This window comes from Rhinoraja longicauda, chromosome 6 (genome assembly GCF_053455715.1).
Source record: "Rhinoraja longicauda isolate Sanriku21f chromosome 6, sRhiLon1.1, whole genome shotgun sequence".
Taxonomy (NCBI): domain Eukaryota; kingdom Metazoa; phylum Chordata; class Chondrichthyes; order Rajiformes; family Arhynchobatidae; genus Rhinoraja; species Rhinoraja longicauda.
In genome coordinates this window covers 49,117,378-49,144,065 of record NC_135958.1, presented here as the reverse complement: position 1 = coordinate 49,144,065, position 26,688 = coordinate 49,117,378, and the positions used below count along the sequence as shown (strand labels likewise).

General features: G+C 43.2%; 1 protein-coding gene and 1 long non-coding RNA gene across 5 annotated transcripts in view; one reads left to right on the top strand and one right to left on the bottom strand.

Annotated features, from left to right (window-relative positions):
• LOC144594452 (uncharacterized) overlaps positions 1–20,341 on the bottom strand; it is a 31,426-nt gene extending 11,085 nt beyond the window's left edge. The window contains exons 1-2 of the long non-coding RNA XR_013547391.1: positions 20,230–20,341; positions 338–470 (exon numbers count right to left, since the gene is read on the bottom strand). This is a non-coding gene — a long non-coding RNA (uncharacterized LOC144594452). The remainder of the gene's footprint in view (positions 1–337; positions 471–20,229) is intronic.
• Positions 1–26,688, top strand: part of LOC144594451 (protein shisa-6-like) — a 517,988-nt gene that overhangs the window by 281,209 nt on the left and 210,091 nt on the right. The window lies entirely within an intron of this gene.

Here is a 26,688-nt window from a genome sequence, read left to right as displayed (position 1 = left end):
CCCACTTCGAAAAACAATCTCCGAGTCATTTCTCAGCCATTGCAAACAACTGCTCCCACAGCAATGAGCAGAAGTTCATCTTTAATGCAATAGCTACCATAAGCTTTCCTGGAAAGAACAGACTTCCCAAGCCTAAATCGTCAGAATCAATTTATAATAGTGTGTGTCAAAGCATGCATTGCTTGCTGCAGTGGGAAGTGGTGAGGATGGTGCTGGGGAAGGGGTGGGTGATTGTGGATATGATAGCTTGAATCGGTGCACAGCACACACTTGATTTATGCACCGGTACATTGCAATGCAGAATTGGAGACATGCTGAAGACTGAATGGTGCTGTACCTGTTACACCAGCCGCTGTAGTTCAACAGTCGTCTAGCACATTACTGAGCTGAGAAGACAAATGCACTTTGCATCACTCCAGCTATGGCGGACGCCCTTCAATGAACTCACTCGTTCAAATGGCATCGTTGACCTTCAATAAATAATACACCCGGATGAAACTCTTTCCTTTACTTTACTTTACACTTCAAGAAATCAAAGCAGTTTAATTTAGGTTTAGGTGTATTATTCTCACATGTACAGAGGTACAGTGAAAAGCATTGTTTTGCATGCTTTCCAATGGTTCAATGGTGCTTTTATTGTCATGTGAAGTTCTAACACAGTAAAATTCTTTATCTTACAAAGAGTCCAGTAGAGCATTGCTGTACCCTTGATCCCCGATTAGCAAGTGTACAGGATCCGTCTACTGATCCCGCATGCAAGGGGCCCCATCTTTGGTGCCATTTTCAAAGTCCACGCTCTAGTTCTTAGGCAAGTCCCAGGATGTGATGGATCTCTAGCCAAATCAGAATCAAGCTGACCTCAAGTACAAAGGGAGAGTACAGAGTGCAGAGTACTGATAATTTTTAGGAAGGATGCTGGGTTAAACCGAAGATGGACAGAAAAAGCTGCAGTAACTCAGCGGGTCAGACAGCATCTCCGAAGAGAAGGTATAGGTGACGTTTCGGATCGAGACCCTTCTTCAGACTGAGAGTCAGGGGAGAGGGTGACCCTCCCATTTCTCTAGTTTCCCTCTCCCCTGACTCTCAGTCTGAAGAAGGGGCTCGACCCGAATCATCACCTATTCCTTTTCTCCGGAGATGCCTTCAGACCCGCTGAGTTGCTGATCATTTTTAAGTTGACACAGATCAACAGGGTGATGCTTGGAATAGAGCCGAGGATCCTGCCACCTGAAGCCCATTTGCCACTTGTGGCCCACTCCCATCATAGGTAGGACAGCATGCTGTGGAGGTTTGCAATTCAAAAGATCCTATCGTTGCTGTAGCACTGGGAATGAGTGTAGGAACAGCATGGTGTTCAAGTACCAGCAGCAGCCGGATAGAGCCTATTATACAATTAAGAAAAAGAATGGTTAAGAATGAAAAAAAAAAACATGCTTAGAAATTCGAGTAGCAGAGTTACTATTAGGAGATTAATATAGCAATATGCAGTGAGCTAATAAAGCAGGTGTAATGATAAATTATATTTAAATTATTCAACAATGTATAGAGCTTCAGTGGCAAACTGGAGAAATATGTAACACCAATTAGATAAAATATGTGATGTACATACTGCAAACATTGCTACAGAAAAAAATCTACTTTGATAATTAAATGTTGCAAGCAATAGTGTATAAAGAATTGAAAGGGTAGGAACATAAGGTGTTAGTTTTATTAAACTAAAGAGTTCTATACCCCATAACAAGGAAAGACATGACAAACAAAGACAACAGAACATTGTCATGCATGGATGGATATAATGCACATGAGGCCAAGGCACACACTGGGGCACCACCACGGAACATCAAGATCATTAGTCATAAGATCATAAGTGATAGGAGCAGAATTAGACCATTCGGCCCATCAAGTCTACTCCGCCATTCAATCATTGCTGATCTATCTCTCCCTCCTAACCCCATTCTCCTGCCTTCTCCCCATAACCTCTGACACCTGCACTAATCAAGAATCTATCTATCTCTGCCTTAAATATATCCACTGACTTGGCCTCCACAGCCTCCTGTGGCATCAACTAGTGCAGAGGAAGTCAGAGAAAAGTACTGCAGTGTCAAAATATAAAATGAGTTTTAAAAAATTGCAGATTGCTCAGAGAGGTTTCAACACCCTCTCCTTCCAATCTTCCAACTCCAAGGAGAAAAACCTGGAGATTTGATCTCTGCAAGACTCCTTTCACAGAATTTCATAGTGGTACAGCTCATCAGTTAATGCACACCCCCACACCCCTCCCAACACTTGTTCTCCACATACACTTCATAGTTATTATTTTTTATTATTTTATTACAAAATGTTAATAATTTTATAATAAAAGAATGGTTGAGAATGACAAAAAAAATAACATGCTTAGAGATTAGAGTAGCAAAATTACTATTAGGAGATTAATGAGGCAATATGCAGTGAACTAATAAAGCAGGTATAATGATAAATTATATTTAAATTGCTCAACGATGCATAGAGCATCAGTAGCAAACTGGAGAAATATGTAACACCAATTAGAGAAAATATGTGATGCATATACTGCAAACATTGCTACGGAAATAAATCATTACTTCTGCAGTTATTCTGCAAGTTATTTTTGCATTTTCTTTCTGAGAGCGATATTGTTAGATTTGTATCCTATTCGGTAGATCATTCCAAATTTGCACCACTTGTATTAAAAATGTTTTTCACAATCACCTCTGTTCTGTCAAACAACTGTCAATATCTACACTTGAGCTCTTGGTAATAGATTTTCTTTCTTTAGCAATTTTAAACACAAATCTAATCTCTCTGCCTTCACTGCTCTCCAATCTCTCTCTATAAATGTAATCTCCCACACCATGCAACCATTTTAGTAACTATCCGTACGTATCATCTGAAAAGCTGCACACCTTTCCTTTACTGGGATACTCAGAATTGAACACAATACTAATATTTTGTAGGTTTATCTTAACTTTGCCACTTTTGCATTCTGTGCTTTCATTTATAAAGTCCAAGCCCTGATCTGTTATCCCTGGTTTCTACCCTGATCTACCCATTCAAGGATTTGTACACCCCCACCTCCACGTATATATCTTGCAACCCTTCTAAACTTGTTCAATTTAGTTTATTCTTCGTACCAAAATATATGCTCATATTTTTCCACACTGAATTCCACCTGCTATTTCTCTTCTGGAATCCAGTGACTGTGGGATTCTCTGCCTGAGGGGGCTGTGGTACTCGAGACAGGAGTCAATACATCGTTGAATCAGTGGTATATGGTTACTGTAGGAAAGTGATGTTGTGGTAAAGAACATCTGCTGCAAGTGTCACCACAGGCATGAGAGGCTCAATGGACTACATCTGCTTCCATTGCATATGTTCTTACATTGATTCTATGAGATTTTCTATATCCTCTTAAAATCGATGAATATTTTTGTAATTCATTCTCACTTCATCAACAAAAATGAAGGTTATGCGCTGAGCCCCCCTAGGTCTGAATCAAACTAGCAGTGAGACCTGTACTGAACCTTGAGAACTCAAACATCTATTCTCCTCCAGTCTTTTCATTGCAGCTGTGGAATTCTTTGCAACAGAGGGCCGTGGAGGCCAAGTCAGTGGATATTTTTTAAGGAGAGATAGATAAATCCTTGATTGGTATGGGTGTCAGAGGTTATGGGGAGAAGGCAGGAGAACGGGGTTAGGAGCGAGAGATAGATCAGCCATGATTGAATGGCAGAGTAGACTTGATTGGTCGAATGGCTTAATTCTGCTCCTATCACCTATGATGTTATGATCTTATGAACGAACTCTGCTTATGATCACAGTCAATTTTAGTTCCATGTTCTATCTGACCCATGATTCTCAATTTAATTACAAGTGTACTTTCTGGTATAAGATCAAATGCCTTTCGAAAGTCCGCATACACAATCTCAAATATGGTACATTGTCCTCATCCACCCTTTTTGTTACCTCATCAAAAGCCTACAATGACATTCATCAAACACCATTTGCCTTTAACTAATCACACTATTAGAAACATAGAAACATAGAAAATAGGTGCAGGAGTAGGCCATTCGGCCCTTCAATATGATCTTGGCTGATCATCCAACTCAGTATCCCGTACCTGCCTTCTCTCCATACCCCCTGATCCCTTTAGCCACAAGGGCCACATCTAACTCCCTCTTAAATATAGCCAATGAACTGGCTTCAACTACCTTCTGTGGCAGAGAATTCCACAGATTCACCACTCTCTGTGTGAAAAAAAACGTTCTCATCTCGGTCCGAAAAGACTACCCCCTTATCCTTAAACTGTGACCCCTTGTTCTGGACTTCCCCAACATCGGGAACAATCTTCCCGCATCCAGCCTGTCCAACCCGTTAAGAATTTTGTAAGTTTCTATAAGATCCCCCCTCAATCTTCTCAATTCCAGCGAGTACAAGCCGAGTCTATCCAGTCTTTCTTCATATGAAAGTCCTGCCATCCCAGGAATCAATCTGGTATTGAGGTGCCTCTCCTTTACCAATCCATGCTTGTCCAAATAACCCATCAATTTTCTTATTAATTATTTGTTTTAAATGCTTAAATCAATCTATGTGACATCCCAGATGTAACTGAAAGTTAAAGAAGGCTCGTGCAAACAGAATCAAAATAAATCGGACAGTTGCTGCCCCAATTCTAAAAGAATATGATCTTTATTCACAAAGTTTTTGTCAACCAGTAAGGCAGATCTTGAAGTTTTCTTGCACATTTCAATGTAGGGAGGCATAATCAATAAAAATAGTATTATAATTCATCCATTGTTCCAAATATAAATACGTCTGAGCAAGTCATACATTTTCAAACTGTCAGCCAAACTCATGCTTTGCAGATGGTTAAGCCACAAAGGATTCAATATGCTGCTATAGATGGTTGCATTTTCAGAAAATGGATGACTTTTCTGACAGTACAGCTTTACTTTGATTAGTACACATGGCAAGGTGGGACCAGCATCACCCGCTGTGAAAGTAGCAGGTCCCAGGAAGCTTTTCTGGAACACCTTGCTATTCAGGATGGATGCCCCCTGTGAGACTAATGCTTGTGATGTGCTTAGTATTACCCTGAGTCTCTGCTGCTAACAGATAATGATTGCACCTTCATTCATCTTCTTCACCTTTAAAGTGCTCTTCTCAGAACAGGAAGCAAAGAAGATAGCAGGGGGTTAGTTTGCAGTGTGTCTGAGATTAAACACATACTGTTTGGAAGTGAAGCTGTTCTGCAGTACGTCAAAACCAGCCTGGCCTTCTTTTTCGACTGACTGTCACGTGTAAGGAGGATTGCTCGTTTAAAATACAACGGCATGGTGTTGGGCGACCCAGTGGCACAACGATAGAGTTGCTGCCTTACAGCGCCAGAGACCCGGGTTTGATCCAGACTATGGGTGCTGTCTGTATGGAGTTTGTACGTTCTCCCTGTGACCTGTGTGGGTTTTCTCCAGGAGCTCTGGTTTCCTCCTACACTCCAAACTTCAGGTTTTGTAGGCCATTTGGCTTGGTAAGATTGTAAAGTTTCCCTAGTGTGTGTAGGATAGTGTTAGTGTGCGGGGATCGTTGGTTTGTGCGAAGTCGGTAGGCTGAAGGGCCTGTTACCGTGCTGTATGTCTAAACTAAACTAAACTAAACTAAAACAGCATGTGATGTCGTGTTAAAGTTAGAACTATTTGTTTTTTTTGCTGCGGACCTAGTTCAATGCTGGGAAAATTAATGTGGGGCAAAAATTTGTATTGTTGGTGTTTGCATAAAAGACATCTGCTTATCTGAAGCTTTATTCAGGAATGACAGTTTTCTCTAAATGTTGCATCTTGGTAGATCAGTTCCTGGATTCAAGTCCAGATTCCTGGACTATGGATTTAGAGATATTCATTAAAAAGCTTATTGTTTCATCATATCCATTGTAAAATGAACTATACTATCATTTCCTTGTCTGATCTATACATAATTCTAAACCTAACCATATAGTTATCTCTTAACCATCGCTCAGTCCGCCTCAGCCTACCTGATCTCCCGGATGCCAAACAAACACATTAACTCCCCTGAGAGGGGATCTTATCGAAACATATAAGATTATTAAGGGGTTGGACACGTTAGAGGCAGGAAACATGTTCCCAATGTTGGGGGAGTTCAGAACCAGGGGCCACAGTTTAAGAATAAGGGGTAGGCCATTTAGAACAGAGATGAGGAAAAGCTTTTTCAGTCAGAGAGTTGTGAATCTGTGGGATTCTCTGCCTCAGAAGGCGGTGGAGGCCAAGTCTCTGAATGCATTCAAGAGAGAGCTAGATAGAGCTCTTAAGGATAGCAGAGTCAGGGGGTATGGGGAGAAGGCAGGAACGGGGTACTGATTGAGATTGATCAGCCATGATCACATTAAATGGTGGTGCTGGCTCGAAGGGCCGAATGGCCTACTCCTGCACCTATTGTCTATTGTCTTCCAATTCCCACACTGACCTTTCTGTCCTGGGCCTCCTTCATTGTCAGAGTGAGGCCAAATGTAAATTGTAGGAACACCATCTCATATTTTGCTTGGGCAGCTTACATCCCAGCGGTATGACTCGTGATTTCTCTAACTGCAAGTAACCCTTTCATCCCCTCTCTCCGTCCCTCCCCCACCCAGGTCGTTGTACTAGTTTTACTGTCGTCCTTTTGAGTTCCTCTGTTGACTCATTATCACCTATCGCACACCCAACAATGGCCTAGAGTGTGCCTTGACTATCGTTGCTTTTTGCATATCTTCCATTCATTTCTCCGAAATACCGTCTGTACTCTCATTCCCCTTTCCCCTGACTCTCGGTCTGAAGAAGGGTCTCGACCCAAAACGACGTCACCTATTCTTTTTCTCCAGGGATGCTGACTGACCTGCTGAGTTACTCAAGCATTTTGTGTCTGTCTTTAGTTACCTCTTCACATCTCTTACCGATCTATTCTGTTTTAGGGCAGGTAGGGATGGGCAATAAACGCCAGTGACTTCAAGAACCCATAAGCATATATAAAAATAGCAGGCGTTCAGAAATATTCATAATTGTTGATAATATTGCCAGCTGGATAAGCCATGGATCGTGACTTTGTTTTTTTCCCAGTTGCTTCACATGAGAGTTTGATCCATTTCTTCCATCAGGTAATCCCCTGAAATTGAAGTTCACATCAGTTTAGGAGTATATTGATGGTGGAAAATCTATTTGATAATGTCAAACCATTAGTTTTAATAATGAGCCTGTGACTCCTTAATTCAGAGAAATCATATCCAATGGAATTTTAAAACCTGTGATGTCTAACCTGCAAGGAGATTAGGAGAGTACTTATATAGGGCATAAAAGTTCCAGAGTCAGAAAGAAATCCTTAAGTCATCGCTAAGCAAGAGAATGTTGCACATGTTGGAATGATGATGGTACAAAGGATTTGTAAAGGTCATAAGTTAATAGGGGAGAAGAATCCAAGGAAATTCACAAGTGACTGGCCATCATTAACTTGACCAGTCCCACAAATAACGTGACTACAAGAGCAGATCAGCAGCTGAGTGGCCTCTGGTGAATCTTTCTGCTCCTGACTCCCTGAAGTCTTTCCACCTCCTCCACAGTGCCAGTCAAATGTTTGATGGAATGTTCACCACTGGCCTAGATGAGTATAACTGCAACCAAGTAACAGAAGCTCAACGCCAGCCTACACAATATCCCCCGCTTGATTAGCACTTCAAACATCCACAACCTTCAACACCTCCACACCATTGCTGCAAATACCCAGCTGCAAGATGCACGGCAGCAATAGCAACTTGAAATCATCAACTGCACATCCCAAACATGCAACGTCACTGCATCCCGAAGCAGCAGCAGCAGGTTTTCCGTGAATACATACACCATCTATTTTGGCAGAACCCCACCATTCTTCCATGATACTGGGCCTAGATCTTGCTGATTTCAGTAGCAGCATCCTCAAGTGAACTGTGGAAGATTTGGTGCCATTTTCCAAAAGCAAAGCCCAAAACCTGAGAATCAAGAATTCATTTTAGAGACTGTAATTTAAAAAAAAGTGAAATGAAGCATGATTTTCAGCTTTTAATGAGATGCAGTTTCTGCAGATTGGGGATGGTGAGAGGGGTGTTCAAGTTATAGCAGAAGGCGGAAAAAGGCATGGACGATGCTTTTCATTCTCTGCTGAGAATGAGGTTGAAATGAAGGCAGTATCTGTTTTGAAAGGAATATTAGGAAGCCTTGTTATGGACTAGCTACAGAGGCAAATGTTCACTTTTAGAAATGATCAAAGACCAAGATTTCATTTCTTTCAGCACAAGCTGGTCATACGGTCCAGAGGGACTCTGTAATTGATTGCAAAACTCGTCTAATATTAAATGGAAAATAGAACCGTCAACATAATTAAGAAATATGGGGTAACGTTAATTGATCGAGAATATTTAAAGCATGTGTTTATACATAATTTGGAGTAAAGTCACATTCATCGACCTTGTCATTTGAACTTCTTTTTTTTTTCTCTCTATCAATTTGAAATTTGTTAGTGATGGTTCGGCAGTTGCGATTGATGGGAAATTTAGATGTCAGAGAAAGATTTGCCAATTGACCCTTTTATGTGGGCTGTGGACTAATTTTAGCTAAGTTGTAATACAGAATGGGGCGTGGAAAACTATTAGACCATTGTGGGTAGACTTGTAGCAACTTAAGTTTCGTTTGGTTTATTTTTCACGTGTACGGTGGTACAATGAAAAGAGTTTGTTGCGTGCAATCCAGTCAGCGGAAAGACAATACATGATTACAATCGAGCTATTTACAATGTATGCAGTTCCATGATAAGGGAATAACGTTTAGAGCAAGGTAAAGCCAGTAACCCGATCAAAGATAGTGATACAGCAATATTATTTAATCATTTAATTAATTATTTAATATAATAAATGTGTCTGATCAGATTCAGATGAGAGATTTTTAGTGTGGTTTGTCAGCTAACAACCAAAGCCTTAATAATTTTTGCAGTTTTTGTTGCGGTCTGAAGTTTTCTCGATGGGCCTAAAATTTTGTGATCAGAGGAAAATACATTTTGGAGCTGGATTAAATCTTTTTCATTGAAGCCAGGCACCAGACAGTCCTCTCAGGTTTATGGGAAGCCCTGGAGCAAGGAGAGGAAGACCAACTTCTTTCAGTAAAGAAATTAGGAAATAAAGGGGAAAAAAAATCACATTTTCAGATTTTGGGTGGAAACAAGTAATCGGTAAGGACCTGGAGCTCGCTGTTTGAAAGGGTCTTTCCGCTGACTGGATAGCACTCAACAAAAGCTTTTTACTGTACATTGGTAAATGTGACAATAAACTAAAGTAAGTCGTTATGAGCTACCCAAGATGGCCGAATATTTTTCAATGCCCTCTGGTGTTGGACATTTCCACCCTGGGGAAAAAGCTCTCACTGTCTACCCTATCTATGCCTCTCATAATCTTTTGTACTCCATCAAGTTTCCCCTCAACCTCGAACGTTCCAGAGAAAACAATCCAAGTCTATCCAACCTTTTCCAACAGCCGAAACCCTTTAACCCCTCTAATCCAGCCAGCATTCTGGTACACCTCTTCCGCACCCTCGGCAAAGCCTCCACATGTTGGATGCAATGGGGAGATCAGAACTGCACACAATACTCCAAATGCGGCCGAACCAAAGTCCTATGAGGGCTGCGTTTAATTGTCCCTGAGATGTCACATTACATTTCCAACATTCAGTCAACAATGGGCAGAACTCTCCCTCAATTTAATAATGGGAAGACTGAAGCCAGTATCTTCGCCACTACCACAAACTCGGTTCCAAGCCAATAATTCACTTCCTCACTCTGTTCACTGTCTCCGACTACCCCAGGCCACTTGTAACTTCATCAACCTTTTTGACTGAAGTAAACCCTCAAGCATCACTTGGGGCAAATCCCACTCCCTTGCTGACTCCTCACATTCTAAGAGCTGTCCTATTTCTTTTTGAACAGTGCATTGAATTTGCCTTCATCACTCCTCCTGGCAGGTCCTTCACGTTCTAACCGCTATGTTTTTAAAATAAAGCTTTTCCTCATGTAACTCTTGGTCCTTTAGTTAATTGACCATCTGATTCTTCTGATTCTTAACTGTTATGGCAACAGCCATAATTCCCTTCTGCCTACTACTCTCCCTGGATGCTTCATGATGTTTATGTGGTAACATTCCCCCAAGATGCTCCACAGGGGTGTCATCAATTGTTGAGCCACATTAGGACTTCATCTAAATCTGGAAGAGGTACTTTTGATGAAAAAAACAGAAGCAAGGTAGAAATCTAGAGAAGGTTTGGAGTGGGGTGGGGGGAGCTCTAGAATGTAGGGTCTCAGAGCTGATACAAATTTCATGACAGGGCGATTAAATATAGGTTTATAGGGCGGCACAGTGGCGCAGTTGTAGAGTTGCTGACCTAGAGCGCCAGAGACCTGGGTTCAATCCTGACTACTCTGTCTGGAGTTAGTACGTTCTCCCTGTGATCGTGTGGATTTTCTCTGGTTTCCTCCCACATTCCATAGACATGCAGGTTTGTCGGTTAATTGGCTGCCGTATATTGTCCCTGGGGTGTAGGATGGAACTAGTGTACGAGTCTTGATCCGAAACATCACCCCTCCTGTCTTTCCAGAGATGCTGCCTGTCCCGCTGCGTTACTCCAGCATTTTGTGTCTATCTTTATTGTGTGGGGATCGCTGGTCGGTGCAGACTCGATAGGCCGAAGGTCCTGTTTCCATGCTGTATCTCTAAGCTAAACTAAACTGAACTAAATCAATGAAGAAGGCAGAACTGGATCGGTGCTGAGATGCTGAAGCCTTCAAAAGTTGGTGGTTACAGAGATCAGAAGGAAGAGCTCCCCGAGTGATCGAGAATGAGGAACAGCAAGTGGTTAGAATGCAGAATGCACACGAATTGCATGTGAGTGAAAAGATCCTTTAGATCCTCGTCTGAAGAAGGGTCTCGACCCGAAACATCATCCATCCCTTCTCTCCTGAGATGCTGCCTGTCCCGCTGAGTTACTCCAGCAATATATCTTAAGAGCAATCAGTTAACTGAGACTCACTGGATAGTTGGATGCTCAAGACCTTAGGAATCCAAATGCATTCATCTTTTGTCCATAAGAAACCAGGTTGTATTGGTTTATTATACAGCTCTGGGAGTTCATACACACCTGGTGTCTAGAAACAAAATATTTGTATTTGAACCACACGCACCAAGCAGAACCACCAATAATTTAATTAAGTTTATAAAACGTTCCTTAAACTGTTAAAGGACAGATGTGTCAAGAGGTTTGGAGTTGTGACGCAATGCACAATTCATTTTTGCTGAAGTATTTTCAGCAGCAGAGTCCTGGGAAAGTGATTATGCACTTGTTTATAGGTGACTAGACCAAGTGGACTCGTTGGGCCCACACCTCTCCTGCATTGGTGCAGCACCCTCTCCTCCCCCACTTTCCCCCCTTCTCACCTCCTCCCCATCCTCCCTTCCCCCTCTCCCCCTCCCCCTCTCCCCTCCTCTCCACTCTCTCCACCCCATCTCCCCCCTCTCCCCCCTTCTCCCACCCTCTTCCCCCCACCCTCTTCCCCCCTCTCCCTTCCCCTCCCCCCCACTCCATCCCCCTCAACCCCCCTTATCCTCCCCTCTCCCCCCCCCCCCCCCCTATTGTGCTATTGCGTACCGTTTTGGCTGTAGTTCAAGAACAAACAAACGGGGGTTTTAGTATATAGATATCATTCTGACTTTGAGCATCAGCTACATCCTTTAAAATGGACCTGATGTAAAAATTACATTTTAATCAACAGTTTTTCTTTCAGACATATGACTGTATAGAAACTATAAATAACGGTAGCCTGCCCCCTCCTCTCCAGGCTAAAACATGAGTTCACTGGATTTACCTCAGGGGGTCAAAATTGATTTTTCAAGATGAGAATACTGAGTCATCTCCTGTTCTTGATTTCTCTTGTTGGACCACGTACTGGGTCCCCAGGAGAGTACTCACTTTTTCTCTCTCAGTTCCCTGAATCTTTCACTTTTTTCCCCCTCCCTTCTTTATAAACCTTTCCACTTTCTACTTCAATTGCCATTAAAATGTGCCCGATCGGATCGCGTTAATTAAAGGTATTAATCAGATTTGGAAACAGCACAGAGACCAGAGAGACCTGCGGCGAACATTCATGAGATTGATCTACTTTAGTCTTGAACAATCTGTTTTTCCTCAGGCTATTTCAATAGTATCAAACAAACTAAATCAATTCTTTTTATAAGCATATCACAGCTTGCATATCGCACCTGGAAAAATCTCAACAAAATGGTCGAGGAAAATATTTTGAAAAGGAGGGTTTTGTTGTAGAATGAAGGGGGGCATTTATAATACTTTGTTATATTGAGGTTAGTGGGGAATTGAACAGTCGGCTGTTTGGAGATTTTGGGCATCTGTGGTTAGGGGTGTAAGGGGTGAGGTGAATGGAGAACACGGAATTGAAGTGAGCACAATTCAAGAGGGTGGCACAGGGGCACAGGCGGTAAAGTTGCTGCATTACAGCACCAGAGACCTGGGTTTGATCCTGACTATGGGTGCCGTCTGTGCTGAGTTTGTGCGTTCTCCATGTGACCGCATGGGTTTTCTCGGGTGTTCTGGTTACCTCCTGCATTCCAAAGACGTGCAGGTTTGTAGGTTAATTGGCCTCTGTAAATTGTTCCTCGTGTATAGTATAGAATTTGTGTATGGGTGATCGCTGGTCAGCACGGATTCGGTGGGCTGTATCTCTAAACTAAACTGCAGGTAAGAGAGGAGGGAGGAAGAAAGAGCAAGCCATGGACTCGTGGCTTCGTGGTCAAAGAGAATGCTGGTGTGAGTTCTCCTCTCTTAGCTTTACCTGGCAATGCCAAATGATCAGATAGTCTTACGATTGTGGGAATTATGTCCACAAGCCTGTCCTATTTGTATAGGAAGGAACAGCAGATGCTGGTTTACACCAAAGACAGACACAAAATGCTGGAGTAACTTGACGCGGCATGCAGCATCTCTGGAGAGAAGGAATGGGTGACGTTTCGGGTCGAGACCCTTCTTCTGACTATCCTATTGGTTGGTGCTCAGCTTCTCACCTTGTGACTGGATCTCACCACTTACAAGAAAATTATGTTCTCTACATTCTTCGGTATTAAGTCATTGTCCAACAACTGTCTCAAGCAGTGATCCCCCCTCCCACCCCCCCCCCCCCCCCCACCCCCACCCACTTCCCAACCCCCCCATCCTCTGCTGTTACATGATCTGTAAGCTATATTATTTTGCCCCTTGCACATGGAACTAAACTAGAACTGTTGTGTTGCCAAAAGAAACGGATAAATTATTTTCAAAGGAGAGCGCAGCAGCCATTATTATTTCATACTGCTTCAGTGAGACCAGAATCAAGGTCCTGGTCCACAACTTGCCACAGCAGCACTGTTTCTACTTATGATTTCTACGTCAAACAACAGGACTTTTGTTGGTTGAATTGATTGAAAGACACAGCAGGGGAACTGAACTGTCCCTTCAGCCCACCTGGTCCATGCCAACCATCACACTAGTTTTACGTTCTCCCACTTTCACATCCATTCCCCACCACACTCAGGACAATTGAGAGAGGCCATTTAACTCACAAACTCTGCATGTCCGTGGGATGTGGGAGGAGACCGGTACAGCCAGAGGAAACCAAACACTTCACTGGGAGAACATACAGACAGCAACCGAGATCAGGTTCGAACCGAGGTCTCTGGCAATGAGAGGCATCAGCCCTACCAGCTGTGCCACAGTGTCACCCTCGTGTTCTTAAATGTTCTGCCCTTGACACTTTCCTCAGTTGCACAAGAAATACTAAAAGGGGTTCCTTGTCCTTGTGACCTAATTCTGCTGAATCTGTTGCACCCCAGCATGTCCATTCCATTACCCTATCCCCTGAGTCTAAGCCTAATGGAGACTGGTAGACTTTACTGACAATTACTTTCTTCAAGTACATGCACCATTACGCAGTATTCCCCAAAGATACTAGAGGAGAAAGACAGACCACTCGACCCTAAAAACCGTAGTGTGTCATGGTGCCATTTTAGTAGGCAGAAACTTGCAGAAACATTTAAAAAGAAAAATAACAATAATCTGTGAGTTGATAGATGAGATAGATTCTGCATTTTAATGGTATCATCACACATACTGTTCCCCCAAAACACTGATTACACTGTGAGAGGCATAGTGAATGGTGGGTTTTGCCTACTAAAATGGCTCCTTTGCATACTACACTTCAGTCTAGGAGATTTCGACGGAGTGGTCCAACTTGTTCCTATAGTGTCTTTGGTATTCCCTAACTCATGACAATCAGAACCAGACTCTCTTGAACAGGCATTCCACGACTGTGCAATTCCCTTCCCATCCATGGCAGACGCTTCCATCTCTGATATACGTGTGACCAACGGGTTTCTGCTGTAAGTTTACACAAAGAGCTGGAGTAACTCAGTGGGTCAGGCAGCATCTCGGGAGAGAAGGAATGGGTGACGTTTCGGGTCGAGACCCTTCTTCTGACTGTCCTATTTGTTGGTGCTCAGCTTCTCACCTTGTGACTGGATCACTCTGTTCTGTTCCTTACCTGGGACCTCAGCAATAGCGCTTCCCCTCGACCCGAAACGTCACCCATTCCTTCTCTCCCGAGATGCTGCCTGACCCGCTGAGTTACTCCAGCTTTTTGTGTCTACCTTCGATTTAAACCAGCATCTGCAGTTTTTTTCCCTACTGGTTTCTGCTGAACCCACTTGTGGTAGTGGGTCATGCTAGCCCATCTGTGAGGAAGGAGATGGTGTTGCCATTACCCTCTCTGTGGTCAGCACTGAGTTTTTCCGGCACTTTGTGTTTTGCTCAAGATTCCAACATCTACAGTTTCTTGAGTCTCTGTAAACTTGGTCGCAGCTGGCAACTTGGAACTGTGCTCCGGGTAAAACGGTCTCATATTGAGTGCCCATTGCCATGCTACCTGCCCCTGGCAATGTTAAATCTACCATATTAACGAGCTTTGTCTGAATTCTCACAATCTCCGTTCCACACATGAAGCGATCCCTCCATGTCCTGATTGAAATTCCTCCTTTTCCCTGGTGGTTTTAGACTCGGCACGCATTCTCTCACTATTTCCTCTGGCCTCTGGTTACACATGCCGATCTTGAAAATCTCAACGGAGTCCAATTAAAATGTCCCTTAGGAGTGTTTACTCTGACTTCAAATGAGTCCTCGTCTGTGGTTCGTGGCATGTGAAGGCTCACTGTCAGTTCCTGAGCCTCCAGCCTGATCGCAAGGAATAACGTCACCTTCCCCTTCTCACTTTTTTGCTGTGTTTTTACATTCTGTGAACTCACTTGGGACTCCACAATATCAGTGGGCCTCGGGATCGTTGCCACTCATTCCATGTATCATATCATATCATATATATACAGCCGGAAACAGGCCTTTTCGGCCCTCCAAGTCCGTGCCGCCCAGCGATCCCCGTACATTAACACTATCCTACACCCACTAGGGACAATTTTTACATTTTACATTTACCCAGCCAATTAACCTACATACCTGTACGTCTTTGAAGTGTGGGAGGAAACCGAAGATCTCGGAGAAAACCACGCAGGTCACGGGGAGAACGTACAAACTCCTTACAGTGCAGCACCCATAGTCAGGATCGAACCTGAGTCTCCGGCACTGCATTCGCTGTAAAGCAGCAACTCTACCGCTGCGCTACCGTGCACGTGGCTGAGTCTGCTTGCATTCCTCACACCCACCAACGTATACAGCATTTCAAATGTCTGTCACCATTATTGCTTCACTCATAGAGCCCTTCATCAGATTGTTTGCACTACGTCAACCTCCTGCTGCATCTTCCTTGACTCCCTTGTGTGGCCTGTAGACTCTTGTGTTTGGCGCTTGTGTAGGAGCCATTTATGCTTAATTCAATTACTGTCGTTGTGTTGTGGCTATGTTTTAATGTTTCTAGTTTATGTCCTTTTTGCCTGCTTGTGTGTGTGACTTAATGCGTAATGGGGAGTGTCTAGATGGGAAGGGGCTAGCGTGTCGACAGAGGTTGTGGGTCAGCTTTAGACTCGGAGGATGGTGAGCATACAGTTCTTTACCACACGCACTCGCACCGGTTATATTTGTAAGAACCATACGGTAATAACTGCAAGAATTTCTAGATATTGTTAGAAGAAGAAACAGTTGATAAAGTATGGAAACTGATGAATGACTCTTTGATTTGTGCTACTTTAATAAAACCAATTAATGAAGAAAAGGAGTTTGGAAGATCCGTTTTGTCATATCAGGGTGCGACGTGTGCGTAAGCTATAACTACATTTCATCCCCGAGAAGTAATGGCTATCAAAGTGGGATTTCGAGATGGTATAAAATCTGCCATTACAGCTTGCATTAGCAAATAAGAAATGCAAGCCAGTCAAAATAACTATGTCTTTTTAAACCAGTAATTCTCAACTAAGACCAATGTTTGTTACGACGATAGATCAAATTCTTGCTGCCTGGTAGACTCAGTTCATAAAGATGTATTTATACATCAATACTACACTTGAGACGTGTCTAGGTATGTGTTTATTTGTCAGGAGTCCATGATCGAAAGCTTCAAATTCGTCGGAGTAAATATCACCAACAACGTCTCCTGGAGCGCCCATATTGAAGCAATGACCAATAAACTTCACCAACGCCTCTACTTCCTTAGAAAGCTTAGGACGTGCGGCATATCCCCAACAACCCTCACCAACTTCTACAATGGAAAGCAGTAGAAAGCATTTTATCGGGATGCATCACAGCATGTTTTGGAAGCGGCTTCGTCCAATACCGCAAGAAATTGCAGGGAATTGTGGACGCAGCCCAGACCATCACACGAACCAACCTCACTTCCATTGATTCCATTTAGTCCTTACGCTGCCTGGGCAAGGTCAGCAGGGTAATGAAGGCTGAGTTGCACCCTGGTCACTCCCTCCTCTCCCCTCTCAAGCTCTTCAAGCTCCTCCTATTCACGTATAAAGCCCTAAATGGACATTCCCCCCCCCCCCTACATCAAAAATCTTCTAACCCACCTCTCTAACTCCAGTTCCCTCAGGTCGGCCGACTTGGGGCTACTCACTATCCCGCGGTCTAGGCTTAAGCTCAGGGGTGACCGCGCTTTTGCGGTTGCAGCTCCTAGACTGTGGAACAGCATCCCTCTCCCCATCAGAACTGCCCCCTCCATCGACTCCTTTAAGTCCAGGCTCAAAACCTATTTCTACTCCCTAGCGTTTGAGGCTCATTGAGGAGGCGCTGTGAACTGTTTTGTATGTGCTGTTATGTTTGCGTGCTACTGTATGTTTCATTTTTTCCTTAGTACCTAATCAGATGTACAGCACTTTGGTCAACGTGGGTTGTTTTTAAATGTGCTATACAAATAAAATTGACTTGACTTGACTTGACTCTCACATTGGGCAAAAATATAGAAGTGTGAAAAAGCAGGGACAGTTTCTTCCCAGCTGCTATCAGGCAACTGAACCATCCTATCAACAACTAGAGAGCATTCCTGAACTACGAACTTCATCATTGGAGTTTTTCTTTGATCAGATTTTACTTGCTTTATCTTGCGCGTTATTCCCCTTATTATGCATCTGTTAACCGTGGATGGCTCAATTATAATCATGTACTGTTTTTCCACTGACTGGTTAGCACGCAACAAAAGCTTTTCACTGTACCTCGGTACACGTGACAATAAACTAAACCCAAGCTCAATGTTCTCTCAGATTATCATACACAAGTGGCCAGTTTATTGTGTTTCCCATCAAAGGCAGTAACCTCAGCTACTCTTTCAGAAGAGTTGCATATGTTTTCCAGGTAAAGTTGTTACTCCAGAATTCTTTAGTAAATTTATGAACATAGATTTTACATCAATGCCCTCTGGATTTGTTTCTACTGCAAGTAGAAGCATCGTCTTTGCATTAACCCCTTCAGGCCTTCCGCGGCGGTGGGCAGTGGGCAGTGGGCAGTGGGCAGTAGGCAGTGGGCAGTGGGCCGAAGGGCCTGTATCTCTATACTAAACTAAACATAAACTAAAATAAAAGTATGACTTTAAAAGTTCTGCAAGTCACGGGACACCATGACATTTTTTTTGTCCTTGCAAAAGATAGTCTCTAGTTCAGAACAAAAATTTTAAAAAACATTGCAGCTCCTCTCTTATAGTCAAGAACCAGCGTGGAGTTTGATGAGATTGCGGCTTTGTTCTGAAGAAGGTCTGAAGAAGGGTCTCGACCCGATATGTCACCCACTCCTCTCCGGAGATGCTGCCTGTCCAGCTGAGTTACTCCGGCATTTTGTGTCTGCTTACATCTTTGTTATTACCATTGTTTCCTGCCAGATCATCACCCCCAGCTATCACCCCCACTGTGGGCTTCTCATTTGATGCAAGTGTAACTGGCCGCTTCCCCGTCTAGCTTTTCCACTCTCTTTAAATTTCATCTGTAAAAGAATCCCGGTTGGGGCGGTTCGATCCCGACTACGGGCGCTGTCTTTACGGAGTTTGTACGTTCTCCCCGTGATCTGCGTGAGTTTTCTCCGAGATCTTTGGTTTCCTCCCACACTCCAAAGACGTGCAGGTTTGTAGGTTAATTGGCCTGGTAAATGTTTTTAAAAAATTGTCTCTAGTGGAAATAGGATAGTGTTAATGTGCGGGGATCGCAGGTCGGCGTGGACCCAGTGGGCCGAAAGGGCTTCTTTCCGCGCTGTATCTCTAAACTAAACTAAACTAAAAATCGTAATGCGGTCACCACTATACAAAGGCCAAATTTTGATCACTTCCAGTGAAAACGTGAAGGTGAAGTTGGGAGTCGTTGCCCTGAGGATGTATCCCCGCAGAACTCCTTCTGAACAGTCACGGCCTTGGGCCGTGGTGATGGCCTCCACTGCTGCCATTCCCATTGAGTCGGAAGGTCTTTAGCTGTCTCAGGCCTTCCCTTTGATTCCTCCCTCTGCTTCACCTTCTCCCATCCCACCATGTCCGGAGCATTGACAGCTTCTCCAGAGCTTCTGTCAGTAATTACTTTGGAGCAGTGACAGCTTTTTGGAAATTACTTGGAAGTCTTTCTAATTACACGAGTAAAATGTGAACCCAGTGGTATAACTGGCACATGGGGAATGATATTACAAGACTGAAATGTGATGTCAACCTTGAAACAGCAGAAATAAATCATCAGGCCTTCACTGATCTTTTATGACTTTACTCTGTTGGTTTCATTGCTGTTTTACAAATGCTCTTTTATATCCATAATTCGATTATAATTCGATTGCCCGAAGAATTGGTCTCGACCCGAAACGTCACCCATTCCTTCTCTCCAGAGATGCTGCCTGTCCCGCTGAGTTACTCCAGCTTTTTGTGTCTATATTCGAATATAAGTGTGTGGTATCCATGGAGTAGGTCTGTTTGGACCCAACCTTTGGTTACCTTCGGTAAAAGGAACATTGTATGAACCTTATGAGACTTGAGATTTTCCTTGGAGCCATCCAGTTTTCAGCAGCAGTCAGACATATGGATGCATCCAGATCACTTCACCTTCATCTGATTTGTTTAATTGTTGTCCTACTCACCTCGTTCACCTCTCGTGTTCTTTCAGGGAAGGCATAAGGCTGAATCAGGTCATCCTGTCCAAATGTGTCACATTCTTATCATTCTCCAGCTGAAGATATTTTTCAAAATGTCTTTTACTAGATTAATAACCGACTTATAATTTTGACCTTTAAGTGAAAACGTCTTCTCTATCAAAACCTTTCACAACATTAAAATGGGTAACTTCACCAATCTTAACTAGATAGTGGTCAGAACATCAAACATTGTCACAAATAGCAGATGAACCAATGACCTAAAAAGCATTTAAGGGGAAACTAGATATACAGAAAGGAGTAATGTAGAAGGGGTTGCTAATGGTGTAAGGCCCTATTTGTAAATAAAATCTTCCGTAGCACTTTTTTTCTGTAATCCATCCTCATGGATAATAAATACCGAGTGCCTGTATCATCCATGTAAGTGTAGGTTTAGGTTTATTATTGTCACGAGGTACAGTGGTTCATTATTGTATCGAGGGACAGTGAATACCTTAGTTTTGCATGCTATCTAATCATGATCAGGTAATACGATAAATAAATACAATCAAGTCAAACTCACGTGGGCGTAGCAGTAGAGCTACTGCCTTACAGCGCCGGTTCGTTCCCAACCGCTGCCGTTTGTCTGTTCGGAGTTTGTACGTTCTCCCCGTGACCTGCATGGGTTTTCTCTGAGATCTTCGGTTTCCTCCCTCACTCTAAAGACAAACAGGTTTGTAGTTTAATTGGCTCGGTGTAAACGTAAAACTGTCCGTAGTATATTTAGGGTCGTGTTAATGTGCGGGGATCGCTGGTTACACTCGAAACTAAACTCAACTACAACAGGCAGAGCAAGAGGGAGATGCAGTGTGCATAATACAGTTCTCAGAACTGTGGAGCAACCTTTCCACACACAAAGTACAATCTTTGCAATGGGGTAGAGGTGAAGCAACCAGCACCCGAGCTTATGGAAAGACTGTTCAGAACCCTGATAGCAGAGGGGAGGAAGCTGACTGAGAACCACTGGCGCCAAGCCACGACAGGTCTGCTCAGTCTCACTGGTGGGCATCAGCTCCACTCATCCTCCACTCAGGATACACGGCCTTCAATCTGCCACGCTGATCTCTCTGAGAAACAGCCAAAAGCATCACACCTGTTCCCAATAAGAAACACTTAGCTGTTCAGCCGTCCCACTGAGCTCTCTCACACAGCCACTCCCACTGCAAAGCTGGAGCCATGATCCGCCTACACCAGTAATGAACACAAACCACCAAGCTGGTCGACTGACATCATCTACATCCACACTGTTGTTACTGTCCTGTGCATCTCCTCTACCCACTGGCATTCTACATCAGTATGTGCAAATTACGTAACGAGTTGTTCAATTATTTAAGAGTAGTTATTCACAATGTCTGTGACTCCCAAACGGAACCCGATCGTGAATCATGAAGAACACGTACGATGACCTTTTGAATTCACTGTCGTCATGGGGACGATTACAATAACACTCCAACACGTTCTGGAAGTGGAATAAAGATTAAATATATTTTCGGGTTTGAAAGAATCCGTGGAAGCTACTTTGTGATTCCTGGCCATTTCCTTCACCTTCAATGCCATTCCCAAAAGCAAATGTTCACTTGGACTATCTCTGAGATCTTTTCCCCCTTTCTTCAGCTCCCTGTCTCCATCGCAGGGGACTGTCGGCTGATGTTATGTGTGAAGAAGGGACCCGACCCAAATATTACCTATCCATGTCCTCCATGGATGCTGCCTGACCCACTGAGTTACTCCAGCACTTTGTGTCTTTCCTAATAAACCAGCACCTGCAGTTCCTTGTTTCTGCATTCTTCTCTATTAAAACTACTTACTTTTCTGGAGAATTTCTACCCAAATCCAAATTCAGCAATTATATCACCTTCTGCCGTGATAAAGTTTGTTAAATTATACCGCACTATATGTTTTTATTTCTCTCAACGTATCGCACCCTTTAACTTTCATCCATTCTTGCTCTTTAGTTAAACACTGCTGGTTCTCAGTGAATGGGCAAACCGCCTGAGCTTTACTGCCTCACATCATAGAGCTGACCAGATGCAGTTTGGTCCATCAGACCTCCTCGTTTATTGTCCATTGCACCCAATGAACTCTGCTTAAGCATCTGTTGTTGAATGCCTTTATTGTAGGAAGGAACTGCAGATGCTGGTTTAAACCGAAGATAGACATAAAGTGCTGGAGTGCCTCAGTGGGACAGGCAGCACCTCTGGATAGAAGGAATGGGTGACGTTTTGGGTCGAGACCCTTCTTCAGATCTGAAGAAGGTCTGAAGAAGGGTCTCGACCGGAAATGTCACCCATTCCTTCTATCCAGAGATGCTGCCTGTCCTGCTGAGTTACTCCAGCATTCTGTATCTACCTTGAGTACCTTTGTTACATTCTATGTTGCAGAGCTTGAGAACTGATCCACTGGTGTTAACCAGCTTCAGGGCAGGTTTAATACAAGAAACATTGTTCTTGTACATTGCCATTTTTTTCCATGCAAGACTTTGGCTCCTGGATATCCTCCATCTGCCTTATCCTCAATCAGCTATTTGCAGTTGGCCATGACATGGAAGAACTGCTCAGCATTCTCAGTGCCATGGCTGTCTGTCCAACAGCTGCTTTTAATGTGCACCAATTGTCCTCGCGATAATGCTCACATGCTTTTGGTTTGCACCAATTTTTATGATAGAAATTTAGAAAGGTTTCCCCCACCAGCTGCCTTTTCAGATGTGAGTTCAATTCTCTTCGTACAGAATTTTAGCAAAGGCATTCCAAACTACTCATGGCGTTTGGGTTGTCAGTTTGAAGCAGGCTAGTTCGTTGTGTGGTCTCCCCATACACTCGTCATTCTGTTCAATTTAACATCTCCAAATCCCAGCTGGCCAGAGTGAGAGCCAATGATTAAACATTGAATCTCCAGGGAAAACGCACTTGGTAATCCAGACTGCAAATGGCAAGATAAAAAGAGACCAAGCGGGATATATTTTTAAGATTACTTAATCCTAATGACTCTTCATATCAAAGAATTTTAGCCGTGATCACTGGGTTTTGTTTCTTTAAAGTGGTGCCAGAAATAAGACTTCAACGTTTTTTTGATACGAAGCTAGAAAAAAAAGAAATTATTTTATGTATCTGACAGATGGGTAAACATAACAGCAAACATAAAAAGAAAAATCCTAATGAATAACTTATTCACAAACGATCAAATTTAGAGATTAAAATATCCTTTTAAAGAACATGGTAAATAAATTGCAAGACCTGGTTTTAAAGCAGTATCCCACATAGCTCAACTTTTAATCACCATGAATCAAATGATGCATAAATTGAGTGAGGAGCAAAGTTGATGGGTGGGTGAGGGTGATACAGAAATGAAGACAGAGTTCAATTAAACATTTCAACAACAGGAAAATGCCTGATAAACATGATAGAGTACAGTTGGTAGAGATATAATCAGTGCTACAGATTATCAGTGCTATAACCACAAATTTCCAGTGCGTGATTATGTTATGCAACCTATTCTGGCAGAAGGGGTATAGATTTGTAAAACTACCGTGAGGGCTTTTGATCATTAGGTCTTTCAAGTACAAATGAACAGATGACGATGCCGTTGCTTATTTAACATCCCTGGTTAAGGGAATGTGTCCTTCTGGAAATCACTTTTATATTTATTTGCTCTTGACAGGCAGAGTTGCAGAGTTAACAGATGTATAAAATATCAACCTGCATTATTCAAAATAATTGGGATTAATTGATGAGTCCAACAGTCCAACACTTGCATATTCCTGTGAAATCTTTAAATTCAGGTAACTTTCGAGGTGGTATGGATAGGGCCATGAGATTTATTGAAAACACAGTATTACATTTGGATACCATTGCAAAGGTACTATGTACAAAAACAAATACCTAACACCCTTTAAAGAGCTTTAAAGAACGGCGGCATAATGGCGCAGCGGTAGAGTTGCTGCCTTACAGATCTTACCTGGGGTCGATCCCGACTCTGAGTGCTTTCTGCACATAGTTTGAGAGTTCTCCCCATGACCGTGTAGGTTTTCGGTGAGATGTTCAGCTTCCTCCCACACTCCAAAGGCGTACAGGTTTGTAGGTTAATTGGCTTAGTGTAAAATGTAAAAATTGTCCCGTGTGTGTAGGGTAGTGTTAATGTGCAGGGATCGCAGGTCTGTGCGGACTCAGTGGGCCGAAGGGCCTGTTTCCGCGGTGTATTTCTTGAGTAAACTAAACTAAAGCCGGCAACATGTTGCTGGGTGTAAGTACAAGACAGCCAAGCCTCTTCTGACCTCCAGCAATACGCACTTAAATGAGCATCTTCCAGTTCATGCTCAGATCAAAGCAGGAATCCTCGATCCTGCATCCATGAATGGCCTTGAGGGGGACCTCTTTAGTGTGAAAGTTTCAACTTCTCATCCCTCAACCTCACCAAGACAATAGACAATAGACAATAGGTGCAGGAGTAGGCCATTCGGCCCTTCGAGTGTTCATAGCTGATCATGGCTGATCATGGCTGATCATTCTCAATCAGTACCCCATTCCTGCCTTCTCCCCATACCCCCTGACTCCACTATCCTTAAGAGCTCTATCTAGCTCTCCCTTGAATGCATTCAGAGAATTGGCCTCCACTGCCTTCTGAGGCAGAGAATTCCACAGATTCACAACTCTGACTGAAAAGGTTTTTCCTCATCTCCGTTCTACATGGCCTACCCCTTATTCTTAAACTGTGGCCCCTTGTTTTGGACTCCCCCAACATTGGGAACATGTTTCCTGCCTCTAACGTGTCCAACCCCTTAATAAGCTTATATGTTTCAATAAGATCCCCTCTCATCTTTCTAAATTCCAGTGTATACAAGCATAGTCACTCCAGTCTTTCAACATACGACAGTCCCGCCATTCCGGGAATTAACCTAGTAAACCTACACTGCACGCCCTCAATAGCAAGAATATCCTTCCTCATATATGGAGACCAAAACTACACACAGTACTCCAGGTGTGGTCTCACTAGGGCCCTGTACAACTGCAGAAGGACCTCTTTGCTCCTACACTCAACTCCTCTTGTTATGAAGGCCAACATTCCATTGGCTTTCTTCACTGCTTGCTGTACCTGCATGCTTCCTTTCAGTGACTGATGCACTAGGACACCCAGATCTCGTTTTACGTCCCCTTTTCCTAACTTGACACCATTCAGATAATACTCTGCCTTCCTATTCTTACAACCAAAGTGGATAACCTCACACTTATCCACATTAAATTGCATCTGCCATTCATCCGCCCACTCACACAACCTGTCCAAGTCACCCTGCAACCTCATAGCATCCTCCTCACACGGAGTCACAAGACTCGACGGAAGTTTAAATGAAGCTCCATGATGTCAATATGCAATGTGTGCTGTGATTATGACAGTGAAGAATGTTGTTAGAAATGAGAATAGAACCCAGCTGAGCAGCGGGATGGGTGGACCAAAGAATGACAAGACACGTTCAACTCAGATAACAAGGGTCTCGACCCGAAACGTCACCCATTCCTTCTCTCCTGAGATGCTGCCTGACCTGCTGAGATACTCCAGCATTTTGTGAATAAATATCTTCAACTCAGATAAGGATGAGGTGATGCATTTTGAGGTGAAACCAGGATAGGACTTACACAGTCACAGGTAGGGTTCTAGAGAGCGTTATAGAACAGATGGATCTAGTAATGCTTCTTTTGTAGACAGAAAGTTGCCAATACGCACACAACAGTTCATATGACTCTATTGGCTGCTGTACAGCAATCGAGTTTTCAATATATTAAAGGTGCCAGTACACCACACCACCGCGTACTCTACATTTTTAGTTCAGAGATACAACACAGAAACAGGGCCATCGAGCCCGCACCGACCAGCGATCCCCGCACATTAACACTGCCCTACACACACATGGGACAATTTTACATTTACCAAGCCAATTAACCTACAAACCTGTATAACTTTGGAGAGTGGGAAGAAAGAAAAGATCTCGGAGAAAACCCTCGCAGGTCACAGGGAGAACGTACAAACTCCCAGACAGACAGCACCCACAATCAGGGTCAAACCAGGGTCTTTGGCGCTGTAATACAATAGCTCTAGTGCTGGGCCACTGTGCTACCTTATAAGGAGTGCCTAATACTGACACATTGGTGAGGGGCATGAGTATGTAGTTTGCTGAAATTGGCGTCTCGTGTAGATAGGATGGTGAAAAAGGTGGTTGGCCCTGTGGCTTTCATCAGCTAGGACATTGATGGAAGGTAATGTTGCAGTTGTGCAAGACACTGGTGAGGTTGCTCTTGGAGTATTGTGTACAGTTTGGTTTCCCTGTGATAACATAAGGCATCTTTAAACTGGAAAGAGTGCAAGGATGGTCTAGAAGAATGTGGCCACATTTGAGGGACTGGGCTAAATGGAGAGCTTGGTCAGCCTCAAACTTTATTCCTTGGAAAGTAGGAGATTGAGAGGTGATTTTATAGAGGTATATAAAACCATGAAGGGCATCAATAAGGTAACTTCACATAGTCTATTTGCTAGCGAAGCAGAATAAAAACTAAACGGCATTAATTTAAGGTGAGAGGGGAAAGATTTCAAAGACACCTGAGGGGCAACTTTTTCGCCCATGGAGTCATACGTATATGGAATGAGTTGCCGGAAATTGAGTTCGGCAGGTACAATAACAACATTTAAAAGACATGGATAAATGAATGGACAGGGAAGGTTTAGAGTGACATGTGGTACATTAGATATTTCTAACTCTACTCACCTGTTGGAGTGAAATGGGGTGATGTTTTACCATGTACAATCCCATTCCATACTGACTTCAATAGAGAAGAACATTATATGGATTGTCAGACAATCATAACTCCAGAATGTTTCCCCGCAGGTCTCAACCCAGCCATCTTCTTCAATCCAACAGGTCTCATTTCCACAAAGATAGACACAAAATGCTGGAGTAACTTAGCGGGACAGGCAGCATCTCTGGAGAGAAGGAATG